Source organism: Gavialis gangeticus, unplaced genomic scaffold, assembly GCF_001723915.1.
Source record: "Gavialis gangeticus isolate Ggan-Ray unplaced genomic scaffold, GavGan_comp1, whole genome shotgun sequence".
NCBI classification, from domain to species: domain Eukaryota; kingdom Metazoa; phylum Chordata; order Crocodylia; family Gavialidae; genus Gavialis; species Gavialis gangeticus.
The window spans coordinates 34,041,062-34,061,592 of record NW_017729025.1 but is presented as its reverse complement, the minus strand read 5'-3'; the positions used below and the strand labels follow the sequence as shown (position 1 = coordinate 34,061,592).

At 44.3% G+C, this 20,531-nt stretch overlaps 2 long non-coding RNA genes across 3 annotated transcripts in view; one reads left to right on the top strand and one right to left on the bottom strand.

Annotated features, from left to right (window-relative positions):
* Positions 1-13,723, bottom strand: part of LOC109298482 — a 20,558-nt gene extending 6,835 nt beyond the window's left edge. Inside the window, exons 1-2 of the long non-coding RNA XR_002097623.1 lie at positions 13,642-13,723; positions 9,668-9,671 (exon numbers count right to left, since the gene is read on the bottom strand). This is a non-coding gene — a long non-coding RNA (uncharacterized LOC109298482). The remainder of the gene's footprint in view (positions 1-9,667; positions 9,672-13,641) is intronic.
* Positions 1-19,468, top strand: part of LOC109298481 — a 74,947-nt gene extending 55,479 nt beyond the window's left edge. The window contains exons 1-3 of one of the 2 annotated variants that reach the window (XR_002097622.1): positions 288-298; positions 16,208-17,590; positions 17,624-19,467. This is a non-coding gene — a long non-coding RNA (uncharacterized LOC109298481). Of the gene's footprint in view, positions 1-287; positions 299-16,207; positions 17,591-17,623 lie in introns of those variants that run through there. The other variant, XR_002097621.1, reaches the window with a different exon arrangement.
* Positions 19,469-20,531: the final 1,063 nt, after the last annotated feature.

Sequence of the window (20,531 nt, the reverse complement as noted above, 5' to 3'; positions counted from 1 at the left end):
AAACATCAAGAGCTCGGTGAAGAACTGTTCACCAGGGCACCCTGGGAGAAAACCAGGAGTAACGGCCACAAACTCCTGGAAGGCCACTTCAGGTTCAGCTCTAGAAAAAGCTTCACAGTCAGGGTGTCCAGACTGTGGAATAAGCTCCCTCCAGAGGCGGTGCAATTGCCTACCCTGGAAATCTTCAAGAGGAGACTGGACAGTCACTTGACCTCAACTGTCTTTCCTGCCTAGTGCAGGGGGACTAGACCTGATGATCTTGTGAGGTCCCTTCCAGTCCCTTACAGTCTGTGAATCTGTAAAGATGGCATAAAGTGCACCCTCAGAAAATTTGCATGTGCCACCAAGCTGGGGGGAGTAATAGATATGCTGGAGGGTAGGGCTAGGATTCAGAGAGACCTAGACAAATTGGAGGAGTGGACAAAAAGAAATCTCATGATGTTCAATAAGGACAACTACAAAATCCTGCACATAGGATGGAACAATCCCATGTACTGCTACAGGCTAGGGTAGGGGTAGGCAATGTCTTTTGGCTGAAAACCCCACAATGCCTAACTTGGAAGGTGCTGCAGTGCCAGCATGCCGGAAAAACAAAATGAAGGCAGGGGGGTATATGGCAGGATGCCCTGCTTGTGCCCCTTGCCCCCCCACCCAAAGCCCCTGGCCTTCAGCTCTGCTCGTACCCCTGCTGCCCCTGCCTCCCTGCCCAGGCTCCATGGCTATCAGCAGCTACCCAGAACTTGGACCAGCTGCAGCCAGGAGGCTGTAAACAGCTGCTGCCTCCTTGCCCCAGGCACAGCCCTAGCTGCCTCCCAGACCGGCCCTGGCTGTCTCCCGGCCCTGGACTCCAGGAAGACAGCAGGTGCTGGCACTGTGCCTGTTGGGGCTGGGGCTGTGGGCAGCATGGGGCTGGGGCCGGGGCCCACTTGCAGCGAGGGGCTGGGGCTGTGGGGCCGTGGGGCCAGGGCCACCCAGCAGCATGGGGCTGGAGCCGGAGCCCACAGGCAACAGGGGGCTGGAGTTGGAGCCTGGCCATGGACAGCATGGGCCTGCAGCTGGAGCTGGGGCCAGGGCCCACTGGCGGCACAGGGCTGGGCCCCGCAGCAGCACAGGGCTGGGGCCGCAGCTGGGCTGTCACTAGCACCAGGATGGGGCCAGCAGCAGCATTGGGCTGAGGCTGGGGCGGTGCAGGGCCGGGGCCCGTGGTGGTGGTGGTGCCGGCTGGTGCTAGGCCCGCACGGGGCTGGGGCCCACTGGCAGCACATGGCTAGGGCCTTCAGCAGTACTGGGCCCATCCTGATGCTGCTGACAGCCTGGGCCCAGCAGCAGCACTGGGCTGGGGCTGGTGGCGGCGCTGGCCAGGCCCACTGGCAGCACGTGGCTGGGGCCGAGGCCCTCTGCAGCACAAAGATGGGGCTGGGGCCTGTGCACGTCCATGGGCCCCGGCCCCGGGTTCATCCTGGTGCTGCAGACAGCCACGGCGCTGGGCTGGGGTGGGAGGTAGAGGTGCCGGACAGGGCCCAGCCCAGCAGCAGCATGTGGCTGGGGCTGGGCCCGCTGGCAGTGTCGGAATGGGGCCCCGGCCTCATCCTGGTGGTGCCAATCACCTCGGCCCAGTAGCGGTGGTGGAGGTGCCGGCCAGGGCCAGGCCCGCTGGCAGCATGGGGCCAGGGCCGGGGCCATCGGCAGGGCCGAGATGGGCTCAGGCCCCAACTGTATCCTGGCACTGCAGATGGCCCCAGCCCAATAGCGGCGCTGGGCTTGGTCAGGGCAGGCGGTGGAGGTGCTGGGCAAGGCGTCTGGGGCCAGGCCTGCCAGCAGCACCGGGATGGGGCCCCCAGCCTCATCCCAGCACTGCTGATGGCCCCGGCCCAGTAGTGGTGCTGGACTGGAGCAGGTGGCGGTGGTGGAGGTGCCAGCCAGGGCCGGGCCCACTGGCAGTGCTGGTATGGGGCCGGGGCCTGCGCAGGTGCACAGGCCTGGGCCCTGGCCTCATCCCAGGGCTGCCAATGGCCTTGGCCTGGTGGCGGCGGCGGTGGCATCCAGGCCTGCTAGCATCACATGGCCGGGGCCGTCTGTAGTGCCGGGATGGGGCCAGGGCCCATGCAGGTCCGCGGCCCTGGCCCCAGCCCCAGCCCCATCCCAACACTGCTGACGGCCCCTGCCTGGTGCTGGCACTGGGCTGGGGTCTGCAATGGCGATGGTGCCAGCTGGGGCCGGGCCTGCCAGCAGCACGTGGCCGAGCCCGGGACCCATGGCGGTGGTAGTGCCAGCTGGGGCTTGCCGGCGGCACGTGGCCAGCAGCACAGGGTTGGGGCCGGGACTGGGGCCATGGAGAGGGGCAGTTGGGGTTGGGGCCAGGGGTTTTTACCCAGCTGGGGCTGGTGGTGTTCTGGGGCTGGGGTCCAGTGGTGGCAAGGGTCAGCAGTAGCACAAGGCTGTTCCCAGGCAGCCATGTGCTGCTCAATCTGGGCATGCCTCTTCCTACCCCTTGGGTGGGAAGCAGCCTGCATGCCAATAAAAACCATGTCGCGTGCCACGTTGGGCACGCGTGCCATAGGTTGCCGACCCCTGAGCTAGGGACTGACTGGCTAAGCAGCAGCTCTGCAGAAAAGGAGCTTGGGGTTACAGTGAACAATAAGCTGAATATGAGCCAACAGTGTGCCCTTGTTGCAAAGAAAACTAACAGCATCCTGGGCTGCATTAGTAGTGGCAAAAGCATTGCCAGCAGATTGAGGGAAGTGATTATTCCCCTCTATTCAGCACCGATGAGGCCACATCTGGAGTATGGTGTCCAGTTTTGGGCCTCTCACTACACAAAAGATGCAGACAAATTGAAGAGAGTCCAGCAGAGGACAACAAAAATGGTTAGGGGGCTCGGGCACTTTTGAGGAGAGGCTGAGGGAACTGGGCTTCTTTAGTCTGTAGAAGAGAAGACCGAGAGGGGATTTAATAGCAGGCTTCAACTACCTGAAGGGAGCTTTCAAAGGGGATGGAGCTGGACTGTTCTCAGTGGTGGCAAATGACAGAACAAGGGGCAAAGGTATCAAGTTGCAGCAAGAGAAGTTTAGGACAAAACTTTCTCATTAGGAGGGTAGTAAAGCACCGGAATAGGTTACCCAGAGAATACGTTGTGGATTTTCCATCCTTGGAGGTTTTTAAGACCCAGCTAGACAAAGCCTTGGCTGAGATGATCTAGTTGGGGATGGTACTGCTTTGAGCAAGGCATTGGACTAGATGAGCTCCTGAGGTCTCTTCCAATCCTAATTTTCTATGTTTCTGTGAAATATAAAATGCTTCCATTTGGCTCTATTGATAGGGGTTTACACTGCTCTGCCTAGCCTGCACGACTTAGACTGGTTCATCTGAATGCTTGCACACACCTTTAGGGTGTTTATACATGTGCTCCAGGATTGTGGAGGGGAAGGACCATGGGAAGGGGGGCACACTTTAATTAGAGCAGCTCCAAAAGTCACTCTAATTAAAGTCCCCAGAGTGTCTCGTGTACCAGCGTTCCTGTGCTGAAAAATGGCAGCAGGGGCATTTTAACTAAAGCTCGTTGAACACACTTGTCACCATTTTTCAGCACAGGGATGCTAATACACAAGACACTAGAGTCTGCTGGAGTGCAATAATTACCATGCTCCAGCAGACTTGATTAATCGAATCTGCTCTGATGCACTGTAATTACAGCCTGTCAGAGCAGCCTCGCTGCACATTTATAGGCATCCTTAGTGAACAAGCAAGTAGTTGCCTATTTACTGCTCAAAGCCTATGGAGCTTGATAAATTAAGTCAAAGTTTTATGCAGTGTTACAGATGCACAGTTGGTTGGTGCAGGATGATACCATCTCCTTGCTGCAGGGACTACTGGAGAGCACTATACCATTGAAACCCAGGAGCACTCCAGTGGGAGGTCTGTGCTCTGGAATGCCCTTATGGCTTTTCTACCCCCTGCCAACAGAGACTAGAAATGTGGCTTTAGCGACATTTTGAGGGATGGAGCAAAGCGATACATTGTTGTACATGTCTTGTGCCATGCTTCACAGGAGTAGCGTTATGGGGCCCCTGTCTGCATTCATAAAGCAAAGTTGATATATTAGCAGTTTAAAAAGCCATGAATTATGGGAGAGGGAGTCAGTACAGTATCTGTAACTAAAGAGCCAGGATTAATGGTTAGGATTAAGCCCCAGTCCTGTTTCCTGCTCCCTTCCCAGCCCTTTCCATCAGCCATCCCAACAGACACTCCTTTACTGCAATCACTGCTATAGAGTAAAACAATACCTTTTTGCAGACACAAGATTAGGTCAGATGCCAACAGAAAAGCTTATAAAGAAGGGAACTCTTTTCCTGGTCTCTGATGGGATGTACTGTGAAAACAAACTGGTGGTCCTTGACACAAACCTCACAACTCTCCAATGGGTATGTTGCTTAATATGCAACAAAAATACTATCTCCACAAGCTATTGTGGGCTGAATGAATTCCTGTTGTATCTTCATTGATCTTGTTAGAATTGCAAATGGGAGAGAATTTGACACTTAGTGACTGCTCATGAGGAAGTGTTACCAGTTATGTTTATCAAATGTTAACAGTGCTATGAAAATACTAAGCATATGCTCTGTGTGTGCGCACATACTTTTGGAGCAGCTAAGGCCATGGATTACTGCACTCATTTCAAAGGGCAAGTCAATTGTCTGTAGCTTGCTTGAAAGACTCTTCTGGTCTAATGTAAAGCATGTATGGGCTGCTGGCACTTAGCAGCAGATGAAGCAAAAAGGTATTCACAAGTCATGACCCTTCAGAACAGCTCCATTGTGTATGAAGACCAACTTCCCCTTACACTTCCAAGTTATTTGCAGCAGAACTTCTTCCAAGCTAAACAATTGTAGAAAACTACTTTTAGGAATGGAGAAATGTCTGCTTACTTTCAGCTTTGATAAGCCCCTGCTGCAGCTCATTCTTAATGTATCAAAGTTAAATGTTTTAAACATACTTATCTAGTTGCTATGGCTTTGCATAGTGTGTCACACACTTTATCCATCAAACATGACAACTGAAAAATATTTGTATTTTCAGACATGGATCAGAGATTCTTCTCATCATAGTATTTTTTTCCCTTCTCTCCATGTTTGGGCTTAGTGGAAAATATGTTTTATAATGCTGTGGGCAAATGAACTGCTGTTCCAAATGGCCTGGGGAGATTTCATACAGGCTGCAATTCATTTATTTGGGAATGAAACAAAAAGAGCCCCTTGTCTTGTGCAGGTATTATCAGTGACAAGTCAGAGCTTTGAGGAGGTCCCTGGCACTCTGAATTCTACTGATTTCTTACATTTTTTGTGACTTGGCATTTGCCATTCTGAGATTGAAATAAATGTTAAATTCGACACTGCAAAAGATTTATGGACATGAACCACAGTATTTAGCAGTTACAATCCATTTTAAATGGCTGGCCTAACCTGTTACATGCTGTTGCAGTGTATTGCAGTGTTCCACTCCAGCAGTGGCTGCATTTCAGCAGTTGGTAAAGAGATCTTACCTCCCAGGTACCGAGATCTGCAGATGGAAACTAAGATCCTGGTCTACAATGCAGTGGTTATCCCCACCCCTCTATGGGTGTGTGACATGGGTGACATAGTGAAGCCATCTTAAGTGCCAGGAATGGTTACATCAGCATTGCCTCAGGGAGATCCTTCACATTGGGTCGGAAGACCACTGTTCAAATGCCAGCATCCTTTATGCAGCTAACAACCAGCAATGAGGCAAAGCTCATGAAACAACTCTGCTGGGCTGGCCACTGTGTGAGGATGGCTGGCACTCATCTCCCAAAGCAAGTCCTCTTCTTTCAACTCAGTCATGGTAAGAGGATCTGCAGAAGTCAGGAAGCGCTACAAGGAAAGCATACCTTAAGGGCAGCATCAACCGTACAAACTGGCAAGTGCTGGCTGGGAACAGGTCTCAATGGCGCTGCACCATACATCAAGCTACAGCCCACTTTGAAGAGACCCGTCTTGCTCAGGAAGCCGAGAAACGGCAGAGGAGGAAGCAAAGCACCATCTTGGCCAACAGTCGTGTCCTCCACAAGGCACCACCTGTCATATCTGTGGAAAACCTTGCAGAGCATGGATTGAACTCTTCACCCATTTTAAAAGTCACCAGTAATCCGTGCCCCCTCCCCTCCCCGCAGACATCAACCTCATATCGAGGGATAGCTGAAGAAGAAAGAGGTTTTACCTCCAAGGTAAGAGCCTTAGTTGGAGTTTGCAAAGTGTTTGAACACCTTTAGCTGCTATAGAAGCAGAAATGTGTGTTTGAACATAACGCAAGATGCTCTGAATTGTAGGTTAAGTTAGCAGCCTATCCTCAGGACACTGTCATTGTTTCACACGCACCTCCAAAGCTGAATTCAATCTGGTAACACTGAGCGTTCAGGGACTATGTGTCTGATACATTATACCCTAGGGCAAAAGCTCATCCATGCTGCAACTACAAAGACTTCTGTGGGTTTATTCACAGGGTAGAATTCACCCAAGTTCAAAAAATAGGAAATATTCTCGCTCACATACATACTCTATTGCTGAGTTGGCCCAACAGCAAAAGGCTAAGGGGGAAATGTTTTTGGACCTCTCTCAGTCATATTTCACAATCTACATTCTTGAGTCTTCTGGAAGACTTGGGCTTGGTAATTGCTGAGAAACCTAACCAAGATACTTCAGAAAATTTCCAATAAAACGTCTAGTCATTAAAGCCAAGTGACTGGACTTTACTTTTGGATCCATTTTAGACTTGAAGAAAACATTGGGCAAATCATTCATGTCAACATTTTCAAACCTATGTATTAAAGGTTAAATACATGCATCGAAATCTAAGAGCTTAATGTAGGATTGGGATCTATGATGCTGGAAAAAGCTACCCTGATTTTCAGAAGTATTAATTACCCACAAGGCCAAGAAGGAGGCTACACATCTAGTTACAGGTCTGGGTACTTCAGGCTTGAAAATGCTGAGTTAATGCCCACCCCCCCCCGTATCAGTTTCTCTCTCTGTACAATGGGTGTAGTGAGGCTTACTTAACACACTGTAGAGTTGTGAGATTCAAAAAATGCTGTTTGAGAAAGGGCTTTGAGATCTCCAATGAAGGGCCAAGTGGTACTGTGAGCTATTGAATTTCCCACTGCCCTCAGAAGGAAACAGTTTGGGTTAGAGCTGACAAGCAGTCACTGTCTGCTGCCTGTCTCTGTCTGCACTTCATCGAGCTATCTTCTTGCAAGCAAAGAGCTCCCAGCTGATTGAACAGCACATTCATCATCTGGATTTTTCCCATATCATGTTTTATATCAATAGTGTAACAAAAGCCCACCAGAAAAGTTTGTGGAGATCTACTCCATATTCCTTTAAAAGCCCTAGTGGAGACACCGTGAGATCGTCAGTTAAAAAATACAAATCTATTCATCCAAATGTCAATCAAGAAACATTAAACAAAAAGATTAGTTCTGTGTGTATTTGTTTGTAAAATGAAAAGCATGAAATATTTAACAGCATTGTAATGAGTACCAGATGGGAATAACGCATACTTTAAGGGCATTGTTAACCGCCTGCCTTCCACGCTGCTGCAACAGCAAGACAAATCAAGCAGCCCATTAGAACAATTTACGAACCGGACTTCCACTGAGGGAGTTCTATCCAGAGGTCCACAGCCTGTGCGTAGCCACCCTGATAACATCTGTTAGGGTTATTCATTGAAGAGGATTATATTGCAATCCTTCATAATACCATGAATGCTACAGTAAAACCGGATGAGTCTTCATTTTCTTTTGCTCCAGCCATGTATGTTTATCCGAGTGCTTTTCCTCAGTCGGACGCTGAGCTGCATTCATTGAATGTTAAGAAATTAATTTCAGAAAGCTTGAAATATTAACTTAAGGAAAGAGAACCCTGTCTTTTATTTCTGCCGGATTAATACTCATCCCCTCTGTATAGCATCAGCTTAGCCATTAGTATAAAGTGATTATGTCCTAAAATTCAGTCCGTCTTATATCCTCACTATTGATTTTAACCAAATTTAAATATTTATCCTTCTGTAACCTTACTCAAGTCTTTCTAATTTAGTAGGTTTATAATGATGGGGTTTTTTTTATATTATCACCTAAACACATAATGAGCATTCATATCTGAAATTACTTCACTGTGCTGGAAAGAGCTTTTGACCAATTATAATTTTAAATCAGTGCTTTAGATAGAGAAGAAATACAGAACGGATGATACTTTTAGCTTCCTGTTGACTATGAACCAGATCTTCCTTGGCTGTAAATCAGTGTAGCTCCATCCACTTCAGTACAACTCTGCTGATTTATACTATTTGAGCATCTGAGCATATTTTTATTTATTGAACTTGCCACCTTTCAGTGCTGTGATCTGAACAGCAACCTTTGTCCTGTTGCAATGGGCTGACTATCTAAAACAGGTGTTTCTTCAGTAATATTCAACTTGTATATTTATACGTGTCTAGAGTTCTCCAATGCCCTCTAAAATCATTTACAGTAATTCTTGTTGACTGTATCAGCCCCTGCTGAGCAGCTGTGGACTCCACTGATGCTTGAAACTTAGTCAACAAAATACTCACTCACCCATAAAACCATGTTTTTCTTTTCAGGCCTGTGAAAACCTCATGCACTATTCTCTCCACCCAGCTAGAAGCAAATCCCTGAATTAACTACATGCAGAACAAAATCTCCCCAATTTTATTTGCCTATTTCAGAAGAGCTGGTTTGCCTAAAACCCTGTGGCAATGAAAGGAATGTACAAGTGCCACAAACATTAAATAACCCATGGGAAAGACTACTTTGAAAAGAAACAAGCTGCTAGTGACAGTAGTGATCTCTTTTGAGCTCTGATTAAAGCAGACAATGTAAGATGGTGATATTATCGTTATGTCACCATAATCTGACATCCTCCATGTCATGGCTCCCCATAAGGTGGAAATCACACTTCCACACAGTATCGCACCAGAGTTTAAACTTACATGACAGAAGGTTATTAGGTGAAAGACATGAAACTGCCCTATAGGAGTACCTTAAAGGGGACACAAAGACCTAGTAAGGGTCCATGTGACCTAAGCAACAACAGGCCTTCCAAAAATATACCCCAATATAAGACATTTAGGCAACATATGTGGAGAGGTTCTCCCCAGCTCCAGGATGCAATTGGTTTTTTGGAGTCCTTTAACTTCAGAGGTTCTTTTGGAATACAACCTTTCAGAATTCATAAAGAAACAGGAAATTATTTGGATACCAAGGAGATTTTTGGGTCCTAACATACATGTCCCAATTAGTATTCAGGGACATTAAGATACAGAATACAGTACATACCTAACTATGATGATGATCATCCACTTGCATAGGTAAGAATGATCATCACATTTTGGGGTAAATTTTTCTCCTTTTTTTTGTGCGAGGTATTCCCCTTCCTCTGGAACATGGAGCAGGGATCATTTATTCTTTAGAATCCCAAATAAAGTGTAACAGGGTTCTATGAATTTTCTCCTTCTAAATCCCCTGCAAATTTCTAGTACAGTAGTATATATTTCTATTACAGGCACTAGTATAGCCTCTTAGGAAAGGTGGCCTGTTGCATTTTACAGGTTTAGTATCATGTAGGCGCCAAGTTACTTACCTGTAGCGTGAGGACAATAGACAAAGAAGAAGGCAGACATAATCAGATTCTAGTCCTGCCTATCTTGTTCTTTTTGGTTTCTAGGTCGGCACAAACACACTGATGGAAATAATTTGATATCAAGAAAAAAGGTAAAAGCAGCCCACTATAACTGAGAAGTCTTTAAAAAGAAAAACACATAGATATTTACTGTATTATAATGGCAACATTGCATACAATTATTAAAAAAACACATGCAGTAAAATATTCTGATTTTACAGTCCAGTTCAACATACTCCATTGATAACAGTGATAAACATCACAAAGCAGTCAGAGGGGAAGAGTACTGAGTGATGAATTACCAATCTCTTTTACCTTCTTGCAAACACAAAACCACGTCAAAGGGTAAACTTTCAAAATACTGGGGCCTGGTCCCACAAGGTGGCAGTGCCCTGGACTCTGCAGTGGAAGACCAGCCTATTTTGTATAAAGAAATAGGTGCTTATGGCCAGGTTGAGGCACAGAAAGTGTTTTTAGTCAGAGAGTACAATCTTCCTCTGCACACTACTCATGAATCTTTTAAAAACCCAGGTCCTTGTTTTAAGAGGTTCTGAGAACCCGTGCTTCTCACTGACTTTAATGAGAGGTGTTATTTCAAATCACTTTAAAAATCAGGCCATTTTTGCATATTCTGCAATATTTTACTGTAGATTTCTATCACATTCATCTGTGCACAGGACCTTAATTAATTTCATCTGGAGCTCCAGCTACAGAATGAGTCCAGAATACACAAGAAAAACCCATAGTGCAGAACACAACCTAACATTTCACCCTCCAATATTAAACATATAACCCCTTCTCCACTTGAAAAGCTGGAGGTACCCGTTAAGAAAAGACCCTACTTTGTCACCCTCATTTACATGGCATAGTGGCTTACTCTTAATAATTCTAATGAAATTAATGGGAATACTTATAAAACAACATTCAACACAGTATGACTAAGGACCACAGAATTAGGCCCCAGTGGCTATACTTCTATGGAATTTTCCTCCATAATTTTCAGATGGGATTTTGGGGAAATGTTACTTTACTATAATCCTGGGTTTTGAAACAATGCACCATATTCTTTCCTCTACATATGATGAAGTAACATTAGAAATGCATTAGGTCCCACAGTATTTTTCATTTAGACTAGCTAGTCTCACATTACTGCCATTAGAATGTTACATGTTAGGTATGTAGGCATGACAAAGAAGCTTACAGGTTCTTCAGGTTTTGCAAGATATATAAGAAAATATTTTTAAACGCAAGAGTTTAACAACTACATAGCATTTTATAGCATAAAATATGTATATATTATTTTTAAACACAAAGCAAGTGGCAGTTTACAAAAATACTATTGTTACAGTCTTTTTGCATCCAATGAGTGTAGGAGCAAAGGGTTAAAAAAATAAGTATGACATTCCAAAAGACCACAGTTTTTATAAGAAAATAGGCTGGTCCACATTTCCCTGAATAAAGCCAGAAAGGTTACGGAAAGGTCCAACCAAGACAAGGAGTCTGGGTTGGACTTGATATCAACTGTGATAAGTTGCACATGTACAAAAACAACTATTTGGCTCCAGTATTATTTAACTTAGAACTGAACCTAATTTATCACAAATGTGTTAAAAATCATAAATAAGATGACAAACGTATGACTGGTCCCTGCAACCCCAGTGCTTGTGTACATACAACAGAAAAGGCACATCTGTCAAGTTAGTTTCTTTTGATGCCCCAAAAGCATTTTGTATCCAATGATTAAGCTGAATTGCACGTGAACAAAAATTAATAAATACAAACACTGGTATCAACCAACGTGTAAAAAGAAGATGTTCATTTTGTAAATTCCTCTGACACTTGTTTTGATTGAATACAAGCATGTAGGACAGAGCAGAGGTGGGACTGAACTACAAGACTGGGACTTGGATTCAGGTCTGGGCTTCAAAACCCTCCCAGCTTTTAGGTGACCTCTGATCCAGTCAGAGACTACAACCTGGATTTGTGCTGGTCCCCCCATGGCTAAGGACAGAAGTTACACATAAATCAGTTTAAGTGATCAGAAACTGGTTTAAACCTATAACAGAACAGAAGCTCAGTACACATAAACCCATTTCAAAATGGCTGAAACTGGTTTAAGATAAATCTGGTTGAATGTAGTATCAGACTTAACTGATTTGGGTCAAACCAGTTTATGAAACTTCTTTCCCAGACCCCTTTCTTGTATAAGTTAAATCACATTCCCCCAGCATCCCAGCATGCTTTCCAGCCCTGGGCTGGGCTATGCTGTTTGCTTCAGAGAGCAGGGTTGGCCCCACCCCTCTGCTCCCTAGTTGGAGCAGTGAGGGCTGGCTGACAGGGGCGGGGGGGCAAGCCAAGCTGGGGATGCAGCCCAGTCTATGGGGGGTGGGGAGGGCTGCCCCCATCCCCGGCAAACCCCAACTGGGGTCTGGGGCCAAGAAGGGGAGTTAAACACCTCCTCCCCCACTCAAACTTACTGCTGGCTGTGACTGTGGACTACAAATCCCAGAGGCACCTGGAAGAGGAAGTGATGAGCAACTCTGCAGAGTCTTGCTGCTATAATTCTGGACTGCAAATCCCAGAGACCTCAGGGGCAGCAGAATTGAACACACAACCAGAGAGCTGTGCTTGAGCACCCCTTGGATTCTGGCCTGAGCCACTGCAAGAATGTGGCTACATTTCCTGAATCAAAGGTAAATGTCTGTTCACTTCTGTTTCATTTTAATCTGTGCAGTTTAGACTAACCTGCAAAGACTAAACTGATTCAGCTTGGGCTTTTTGACTGTCTGTATCTAGCCCTAAAGTTCAGTAGCATTCAGGATCAGGGAGCTGGTATGGCTTGTTATAAATTGAACTCTATTCATGACATGTGGATCCCAATAAAAATACACATGCCACACCTCCACCCTATAAAGTTCCAGGAAGTTCAGATTTTGTCTTCCAGTTAATCTCTAGGAAATTAGGAAATTAAAAAAAATAGGAAATTAAAAAAAATACATTGATATTTAGTTATATCTTTCAATTACGACCCCCCCCATCCCCACCACCTAAAGTGTGATCAAAGAAAAAGTCATTGCATCAGGTTATTTTTTTTTCAAATTCTGGGGAAAAAGCCTGCTGCATGCAAGAAAGACTCTCTTAATCTTGTGTTCTCCCTTTTTTGGAAATCACCCTGGGTACTTTTTCAATGTACCCTGCATTGAAAGCAATTTTTTTTAGCAATTCTTAGCAAATTCTCCTCAACTTTCTTTTTAGTTTAAGAGTAAACAAAGGCATAAAGTGGCCAAATATATGGGATGTAGATGACCATAATCTCCCTTCATCTAGTCTTTTAACTAAATTGGGTCTTGAAGTGAGGGCATGTGTAAAAAAATTGTATACCAACAATAATGCATCTTCCATGTTTGGTAGAAATTCTGAATGTTCATGAAATGTTACGTCCTATTAAGTGCAATGCCAGAAATTATGAACACCACATTATCGTTCATACAATTGTATCTCACATGTCCTGTGTAATCAAATAAATAAGCGAGGAGAAAGTAAGCATTTGGAAATCTAGCTGTGATGCATTTCAGGTGGAAAATGCTCACGTGGAACTACCTGAGAAACTGGAAAAGCATAGGTTAAAAAGAAATATAAAAAGAAAATAAAAATAATGAACGTTTCAAGTACTTGCACCAATATGGAAGTGAACAAGCTAAAGTAGGACTCAGAAGAGTTGAGAATTGTCTTTTGACTTCCAGTCAAATACACAAACAGTATAAGTTGCAGATTTGACTTAAAACATAATAGTAATGTTTATACTGGGCATGTCTACATGTGCATTTACGCTGACTTAAAGTTACCGTGTAGTAAGTTACTGCACAGTAAGCTTGAATAGGCTGGCGTCTACATGTGCAGGCATTAAAGTACATTAATGCTGTGTCTGAACTGCACAGTAAGGCGTTTACATGTGCCTTACTGCACAATAACTAATCGGGTGTAAATTTGATACCAGCATGATGCAGGTATCACATTTACGCTCAAGTCAGTGTAAGTCACCATATTTACTGTAGATGTGTGTCTGTACTGCACAGTAATTTATGTGTAGACGTGTGCCCCTACTGCACCATAATTTCAGTTATTCCGCAATAAATGCACACATGTAGATGTGCCCACTGTATCTAAATAGCTTACACTCTTAGAGCCAGATCTGGGAATTTGCTGAATGGGAAATAACTTTTGGGGGCCAATCAACTCATAGGATCAGGCTCTTACCTGAAGAAAATATTGAGAACGTACTAAAATAAACATCTTTAACCTGTATGGCTTTTCCTTTAAGACACACAATCTCTTTTAAAAGCTGTGCTTGATAATTATACTGATGTGGAATGTCACCTTTCTTCAAGTAGTACAATTATTACACTTCCTATTACACACAGATCACAGAACAGATAGATGGTATTTGCCAAGTACAGGGACACATATTTGCAACAAAAAACCATGTCTGTGGTGTTTTACTCTTATTGGAACTGACATAGGAAACATTTAGATTTTGGGGGCCTCAGTTTATGAAAACCACCACCTCAGGAAGAATTCAAGAAGGAAGAGAGCAGCTCTAGGCCAAAGACCTAGTAATGATGGGAGGGGCTGAAACTGGCCTGCATCCTCCTCTTGTAGCCTTTATCTACTATTATGTATTTTAAGAAATGGATTGCATTCATTTTTTCAAATGAACAAGGGAGCTACTATGGTTGATAAATGGTTTTTTAAATTGGTTTGTTAAAAGTGCCCATTTTTCAGTTTGAAAAATATCCCAGCTTATTATGATGTAGAATTGCAATGTTCAAACATTCCAGGCAGCTCAGGAACAGGCAGACTCCAGGCTGCAAGGCACCTGGTAATGCTTATACTGTCCGTGATGATATTGAGATAACACAATAGAATTTGAAATGCTGGCCTTCCTTTCTCAATAAATGGTAAACTTTTGTATCTGGTAACTGGATTAGCCATAAGTACTTGCTTAAATAGAACACAGTAAAAATCTTCAGGTGTGCTATTTGCAAGGTTGATGGCAATATTATTATTATTAATGATACTACTACTACTAATTTGTGAAAAATGTCAACCATGTGATCTGATCTCTATAAAACACATATATAAAAATGGTCCCTGATCCAACAAGAAAGGCAGATTAAAGACAGGGCAAGATGGACTGGGAGATCTAGGGGAGATAGCTGAAATACATCAAATTAGCTTAAAATATTCAAGAGTAAAATAATAACACAGGTGACTGTCAAGGACCTTTTAAAAGTAGTGAGTCTTCAGGAGGGATCTGAATCAGGAGGACAGGGTTGAGGGCCTGGCATTTGGGGATTCAAGAGGCTGCTCCATTCCTGGGGCAGCATGAACATATAAAGACAGGAATGGGAGAAGGCAATGAAGAGGGTGGTAAAGGGCATAGGAATTAAGATCTGAAATGGAAGCTAGGGCCGAGCTATGCTGGGTGTGAAGATGAGGATAAGAGATTGGGAGACCAAAAAGCTGCAGCTGTGGAAAGACTGGAGTCATACTGCGGAAGCTGAGGAAGACACAGTGCAGGCTGTAGTAACCAAGCGAGGCAGGCTGTGGTAACCAAGAGCCCTGATAAATGTTTTAGTGATTAGGACAGGTCAGATTTTTGCTGCACTTGTGAAAAGAAGAAGGGTTCAGAGGAAGGAGAGAAGAGTAAGGGCATAAGAAAAACTCTATGAAAAGAGATTGAAAAGGCACAATTCAGAGAAAAGAGGTGTTGCAGAGTGGACACAGAAAAAAACAAAACATTGTTTAGAGCAGCAGTTTTCAACCTTTTAATCTGTGTCCCCTCGGTCGCCCCCTTTTTAATAAGTGTACTCCTGAGGGGGGTGGCAAGCAGTCAGATGTGGAGTGGAGGAGGGGAGTGGAACAGCCAGATGCAGAGCCGGGGGGTGGGGGAGGCGAGTGGCCAGATGCAGAGCTGGGGGGTAGGGGGCGAGTGGCTGGATGTCGAGTAGGGGGGTGGTGAGCGGCCAGATGTGGAGCAAAAAGATATGTGGTAAACATACATGGTGGACAGTTTCACGTAGCAGAGGGCACTACCTTCCCTCACACCACATAGCCTGCAGGGAACTCACTGCCACGGGATGCCACTGAAGCCAAAAATTTTGCAAAATGTATAATATAAACATATCCAGTTATATTAGTTCATGCTAATGCCTCTTTTGAAAATGCCACAACACCTCTTCTCAGTAGAGCCCTATGGTCCCTTATGGGGAGTGAGTTGCATCACATGTGCCTTTCCACCATTCCCTGTATCTTTCTTACAGCATAAGGCAGTGGCCACACTCAGGGTCCGTGCCCGCATGGCAAGTCCTGCATCCCCACATTCCTATGCAAAAGTGTCTGTAGCCTGGGTATGGTGTGTGTGTACTGGGGAGCTCCTCACAGGCCAAGACTGCTGTGCTGTGATTACACCTTGTCTTATCCTGAGCAGCAATGAGATGAGCCATCATTATGCCTTTTGGGTGCCATTAGGGTGCTTCACCTCCACCACTATAGCTCAGTCCCAGCAAAACAGAGCAAGGTGGAGGAGGGTAGATAGCTTGAAACTACCTATTACCAGCTAAAGTTGCTTAGGTAACAATGGTTCGCTTGTGAATAGCAGCGTAATTATAGTGGTGCCGGTTAGGCTACCAGTTGTCTGCCTATTCATGATAAGGCCTATTCTTTAGGGGCTGCTGATAACTCTTCTATAAACAAATGCTCCAGTTTTAAACTAAACAGGCCAAGGCAAAACTGAAAAAAATAGCGTGCACATGAGAATTATTTAATCCTGTTTCATATTTTTGGGAAAACAGAATGACTTTAGCTTCTTGGGTCTGGTTTATTTTAACATTCTGCAAGTGCAAAAGGAATGAAAAAAATGTTTATGAAATAAAAAACCTCTGATTAAAAAACCCCAAATCTCTCTCTAGTTAGTCCAATTATAATCAAACTCTTTAAGATTACATAGAAATATAGTAGAGATGTTAACAATGGTAACTGAACAGCTCAGTGTCTGTATAGGTAGTGCTATCTACAGTGTCTTAGCAAGCAGACTTTCACAAGTTGGCAAGTACCAACAGCCAAATTAACACAATACACTGTAATGGCTCAGAGCAAGCCAATGGTCTGAGAAGGACCACCAAGAACTTGCCTGACAGCCCGCCCCCCAAGGGCCCTGGAAGGAGACCTTATAATTCATGGCATAAATATGTGTTTTCAGCTGCAGAACAGCAATTTAAGCAATGGACAGTAAAGTTGTCAAGAGCAGCAATTCCAGTCAATACATGCATGATTTTGATCAAAGGGATTTATCTGGATAAGTATCCCAACATTTTACATCTCTATCTAAGCCAAAATAAATATTGAATGTGGAACAAATGTTTTAGTTAATTTTATCCTTTAACCATTATTCAGCATTTCCCACAATTCCCAAAGGCTACACTTGCACTAAGACTTGCACTCCATTGCACTATGCAGGACTGTTTTTTTCTTGGGGATAAAAAGGGGAGAAGTGCATGCTCCATAGACATGAATGAAATTTGCAGAGAGGAGTCAGGCATGTGGGTGAACTTTAGTAGAAAGTAGTCAGAAGAAAGGCTCTTTAGTTTAAACATGCAGGTTTCCAGAATTCCATTTCCCCCTTTACATATTTGTACAGCCAAGTGTTTTAAGGCCTAGCTATCCCCTTGAACATGAAGGAAGCATGAATGGAAGTTACATGCTCACATCAAACACAAAATAGAAAACTCTGTGTTTGAAGTTGTGGAAGTGATCAACATAAGTAAATTCCTGAGATCCCAGAGCAGATGAATATAGCAGAGTGGGGCATAGGCTTTTTTGTTCTTTTATTGGACCAACTGTGTAGTTGGGAGAGAAGTTGAACACACTTCCAGGCCCAAAGCACCACCAATAAATGTGATGACAAAAACCCCTTGCATGTCATACATATCCTAGACCATTGTAGCTACAGCAGTTTTCCAACTCTACTATAACTGAGCGAGTAATTTTTTATATTGTCTGAAGTAGCCTAATGTTTGGAGAAACTCTAGCTCTTTCCTGAAGATTTTATTTATCCCCAATGAAAAGAATTAGGCTGAGATGGAAAATGATGACAAGAAACTTGAAAATTATTCAAAGTTATCCCTATACAATGATTATTGTTTTAAATAATTAGTTTAGTATTTTATTTTCAACCAAAAATGCTTGACTAGAGTAAACGTACACGGCCTGGGCAAATAAGCTAATATGTGGCTTACAAATCACAATAGTAAGGCACTGTCTGTGTTGTTAGGAGAATATTACTTTTTTATATGCTTGCATATAACAGAACATATTTTTTTCTCACAAAGAACAGGAGGAGGTATTATATAAATAGTATTGAATACAGTCCAAATTGCTGGTTGGAATTGGAGAATGATCTATAAATAGGTATGTAGCATAATAGTAATTTTCTATTTCATTGTACTGAAGCTGCTGAAAACTGTTGAAAGCGTCTGGTTACAGAATCATAAATTCTGCAATTACAATTCATAAATTAGACTGAAGTCTTTCTCTAACGGCTGTGACTGAAGTCTGTCCTTGGGAGAACACGTGGAGCTCCTACTGACTTTGATGCGTGTGCAGTGGAGTGCTTGTCAAACTACTGTTTCAAAGGGAGATTGATATTGACCTGGCTCAAATTGTGAGTGCCATTTTGCATGCCACGGGACTTGGATACAATACAATTTTCCATGCACAACAACTTAGCCTCTTGAACACAAAATGCATTTACATGCCGGGTGAGTAATTTGGTATGATTTAGATCCACAAAGGAGCCATGTCAAGGTAAGCGTGGACATTTGGTTCCCTGGGGACTAGTAGCAATAGCATACCCTGTGATGTTGCTGCTTGTCCCCAGGGAATGCCTGTGCCACGTGCATTCTGGCGTGTGGCAGGTTACCTCAGGTGGGGTAGGGAAGGCTGGGACCAGCATTGGTACTGGTTCCAGCAGACATACCTGGAGTCCTGGGAGCCAGAGAAGCTGCAGCCACAGTGCTCCTAGAGCTGGGAGCCTGCTGGTGGCCGGAGTGTGGCTCTGACTGGCCAGACTCCAGTTCTGGGCAGTGCAAGTTGCTGCCATGTGCGCCACCCTGCTTTTTTCTCTGCGCAGGTTTTTCTGACCTTGAGATACTAGCAGCATGGGGAATGCCTGACTGTGTCGTGTGTGGCGCCGCAGACAGGTTTCTGGCACTGCATACTGCAAAGCCGTGCTCATCTGGACGCAGCCAGAGTTTCCAGATTTAATTGTATTTAATTTATTTAAGAGCTGCTGCCTTTCTTGAAGGTGGGCTGGCTGTAAAAGAACCATACAACAGTCAGGAACGTGCTAGGCCTCTGCTTCTGAATTAAAGCAAGAGACATTGGGGAAGGCTTCACTCGTTCTTTTTTTTACATCTTAAATTTTTAACTTTTTAACATTTTAATTTGATTTTCTAATGTCTTAAACTTCTACATTTCTTTAAGACAAGGATCTGATTTTCTTCTTGCTTATGCCAGTAAAAATGGAGAATTGCTTCACTGAGATCAATAAGGTTACACCAGAGTAAAATAGGTGTTAGTGGGTGCAGCTACATGTCCTATTCGCATGATGAAATAAATTCTGGCACAGTTTGCACCTGAGTCAGCTGCTCTTGAGTGCAGCATCTGCACATGAGCCTGGGACCGCAACAGTTTGAGCCAGGGCAGAGCAGCCCTGGGCTGGCAGCAGGCTCTGGGGGGTCAGCCCCAGGATCTGGGTGGTGGCGTCAGGCAGCAGAGGGGCCAGCTGGGGTACGAGAGTGTTAAAGTGTGGAGCTGTGCACAAAGCCCCTGAACTTTAGCACCCTTGTGCCCCAGCCAGCTTCGAGCACCATCTACACCATCTGCATTTCAGTGCACATAATTACTCTGTCAGGGACAGTACTATCCTATGATGGAGTTAATTAATTTATTGTACCCTAACACCAGTGCACATGTAGGTAGTGATGCTTTACTGCAGAGCTAATTAGTCAACACTGCAGCAAAGCACACATGTAGATGCACCCAGTGAGAAAGAAATTGGGGCCAAATAGTTTAACTTATTTTTCATTACAAATAAGAAAAAGCTTTATGTTTACCTTCTTGAACATAAAAAGGAAAAAAAAAACCCCACTGATTTGCTGCAATTTACAGCAAAGTAAAGCAAAGTACTTTAGGATTTATAATGGGAATATTTAAAGAATAAATCCAATGGAAACCCCCAGGAGCAAAAAGTGTGTTTCTAATTTTTTTTTTTTTTTAAACTGCCGCAACACTGAAGCATTAAGGTGACATTACAGTTATTTTCTTCTGACCCTCTGCCTGGAAAGAATTTCTGTAATGTCTGCTCCATTTGCATTGCCAATCCTTGCAAAATCCACCGGTGAACTCAGGAAAGCAATCCAGATCAGAAAGGCCAATGCCCAGAAACTCATGGGGGATTCTGTAATTTTCATGTAAAGAAAATTGGCCATTTCCTCCTTGATCTTCCCTCTGCTATACTCCCCCTTGCCATAGCTCTTTTTTTGTTGCCTTTCATGCTGTTTTACTTCATTCCCTGACCACAATGGAGCAGCCCAGCAGCTCTTAAAGAAGTGGAATGTGGCAATCCACAAAAATTGCTACATCTCTCCCCTCTGCCTTTGGGGTTTTTTTTGTATATGTTGAAACCGTTTGATCTGAAAAGGAGGCGGGAGTAGCGCATGGTTCAGATCTTAGATGATTAGATCCTTGCTGTGCAGCCAC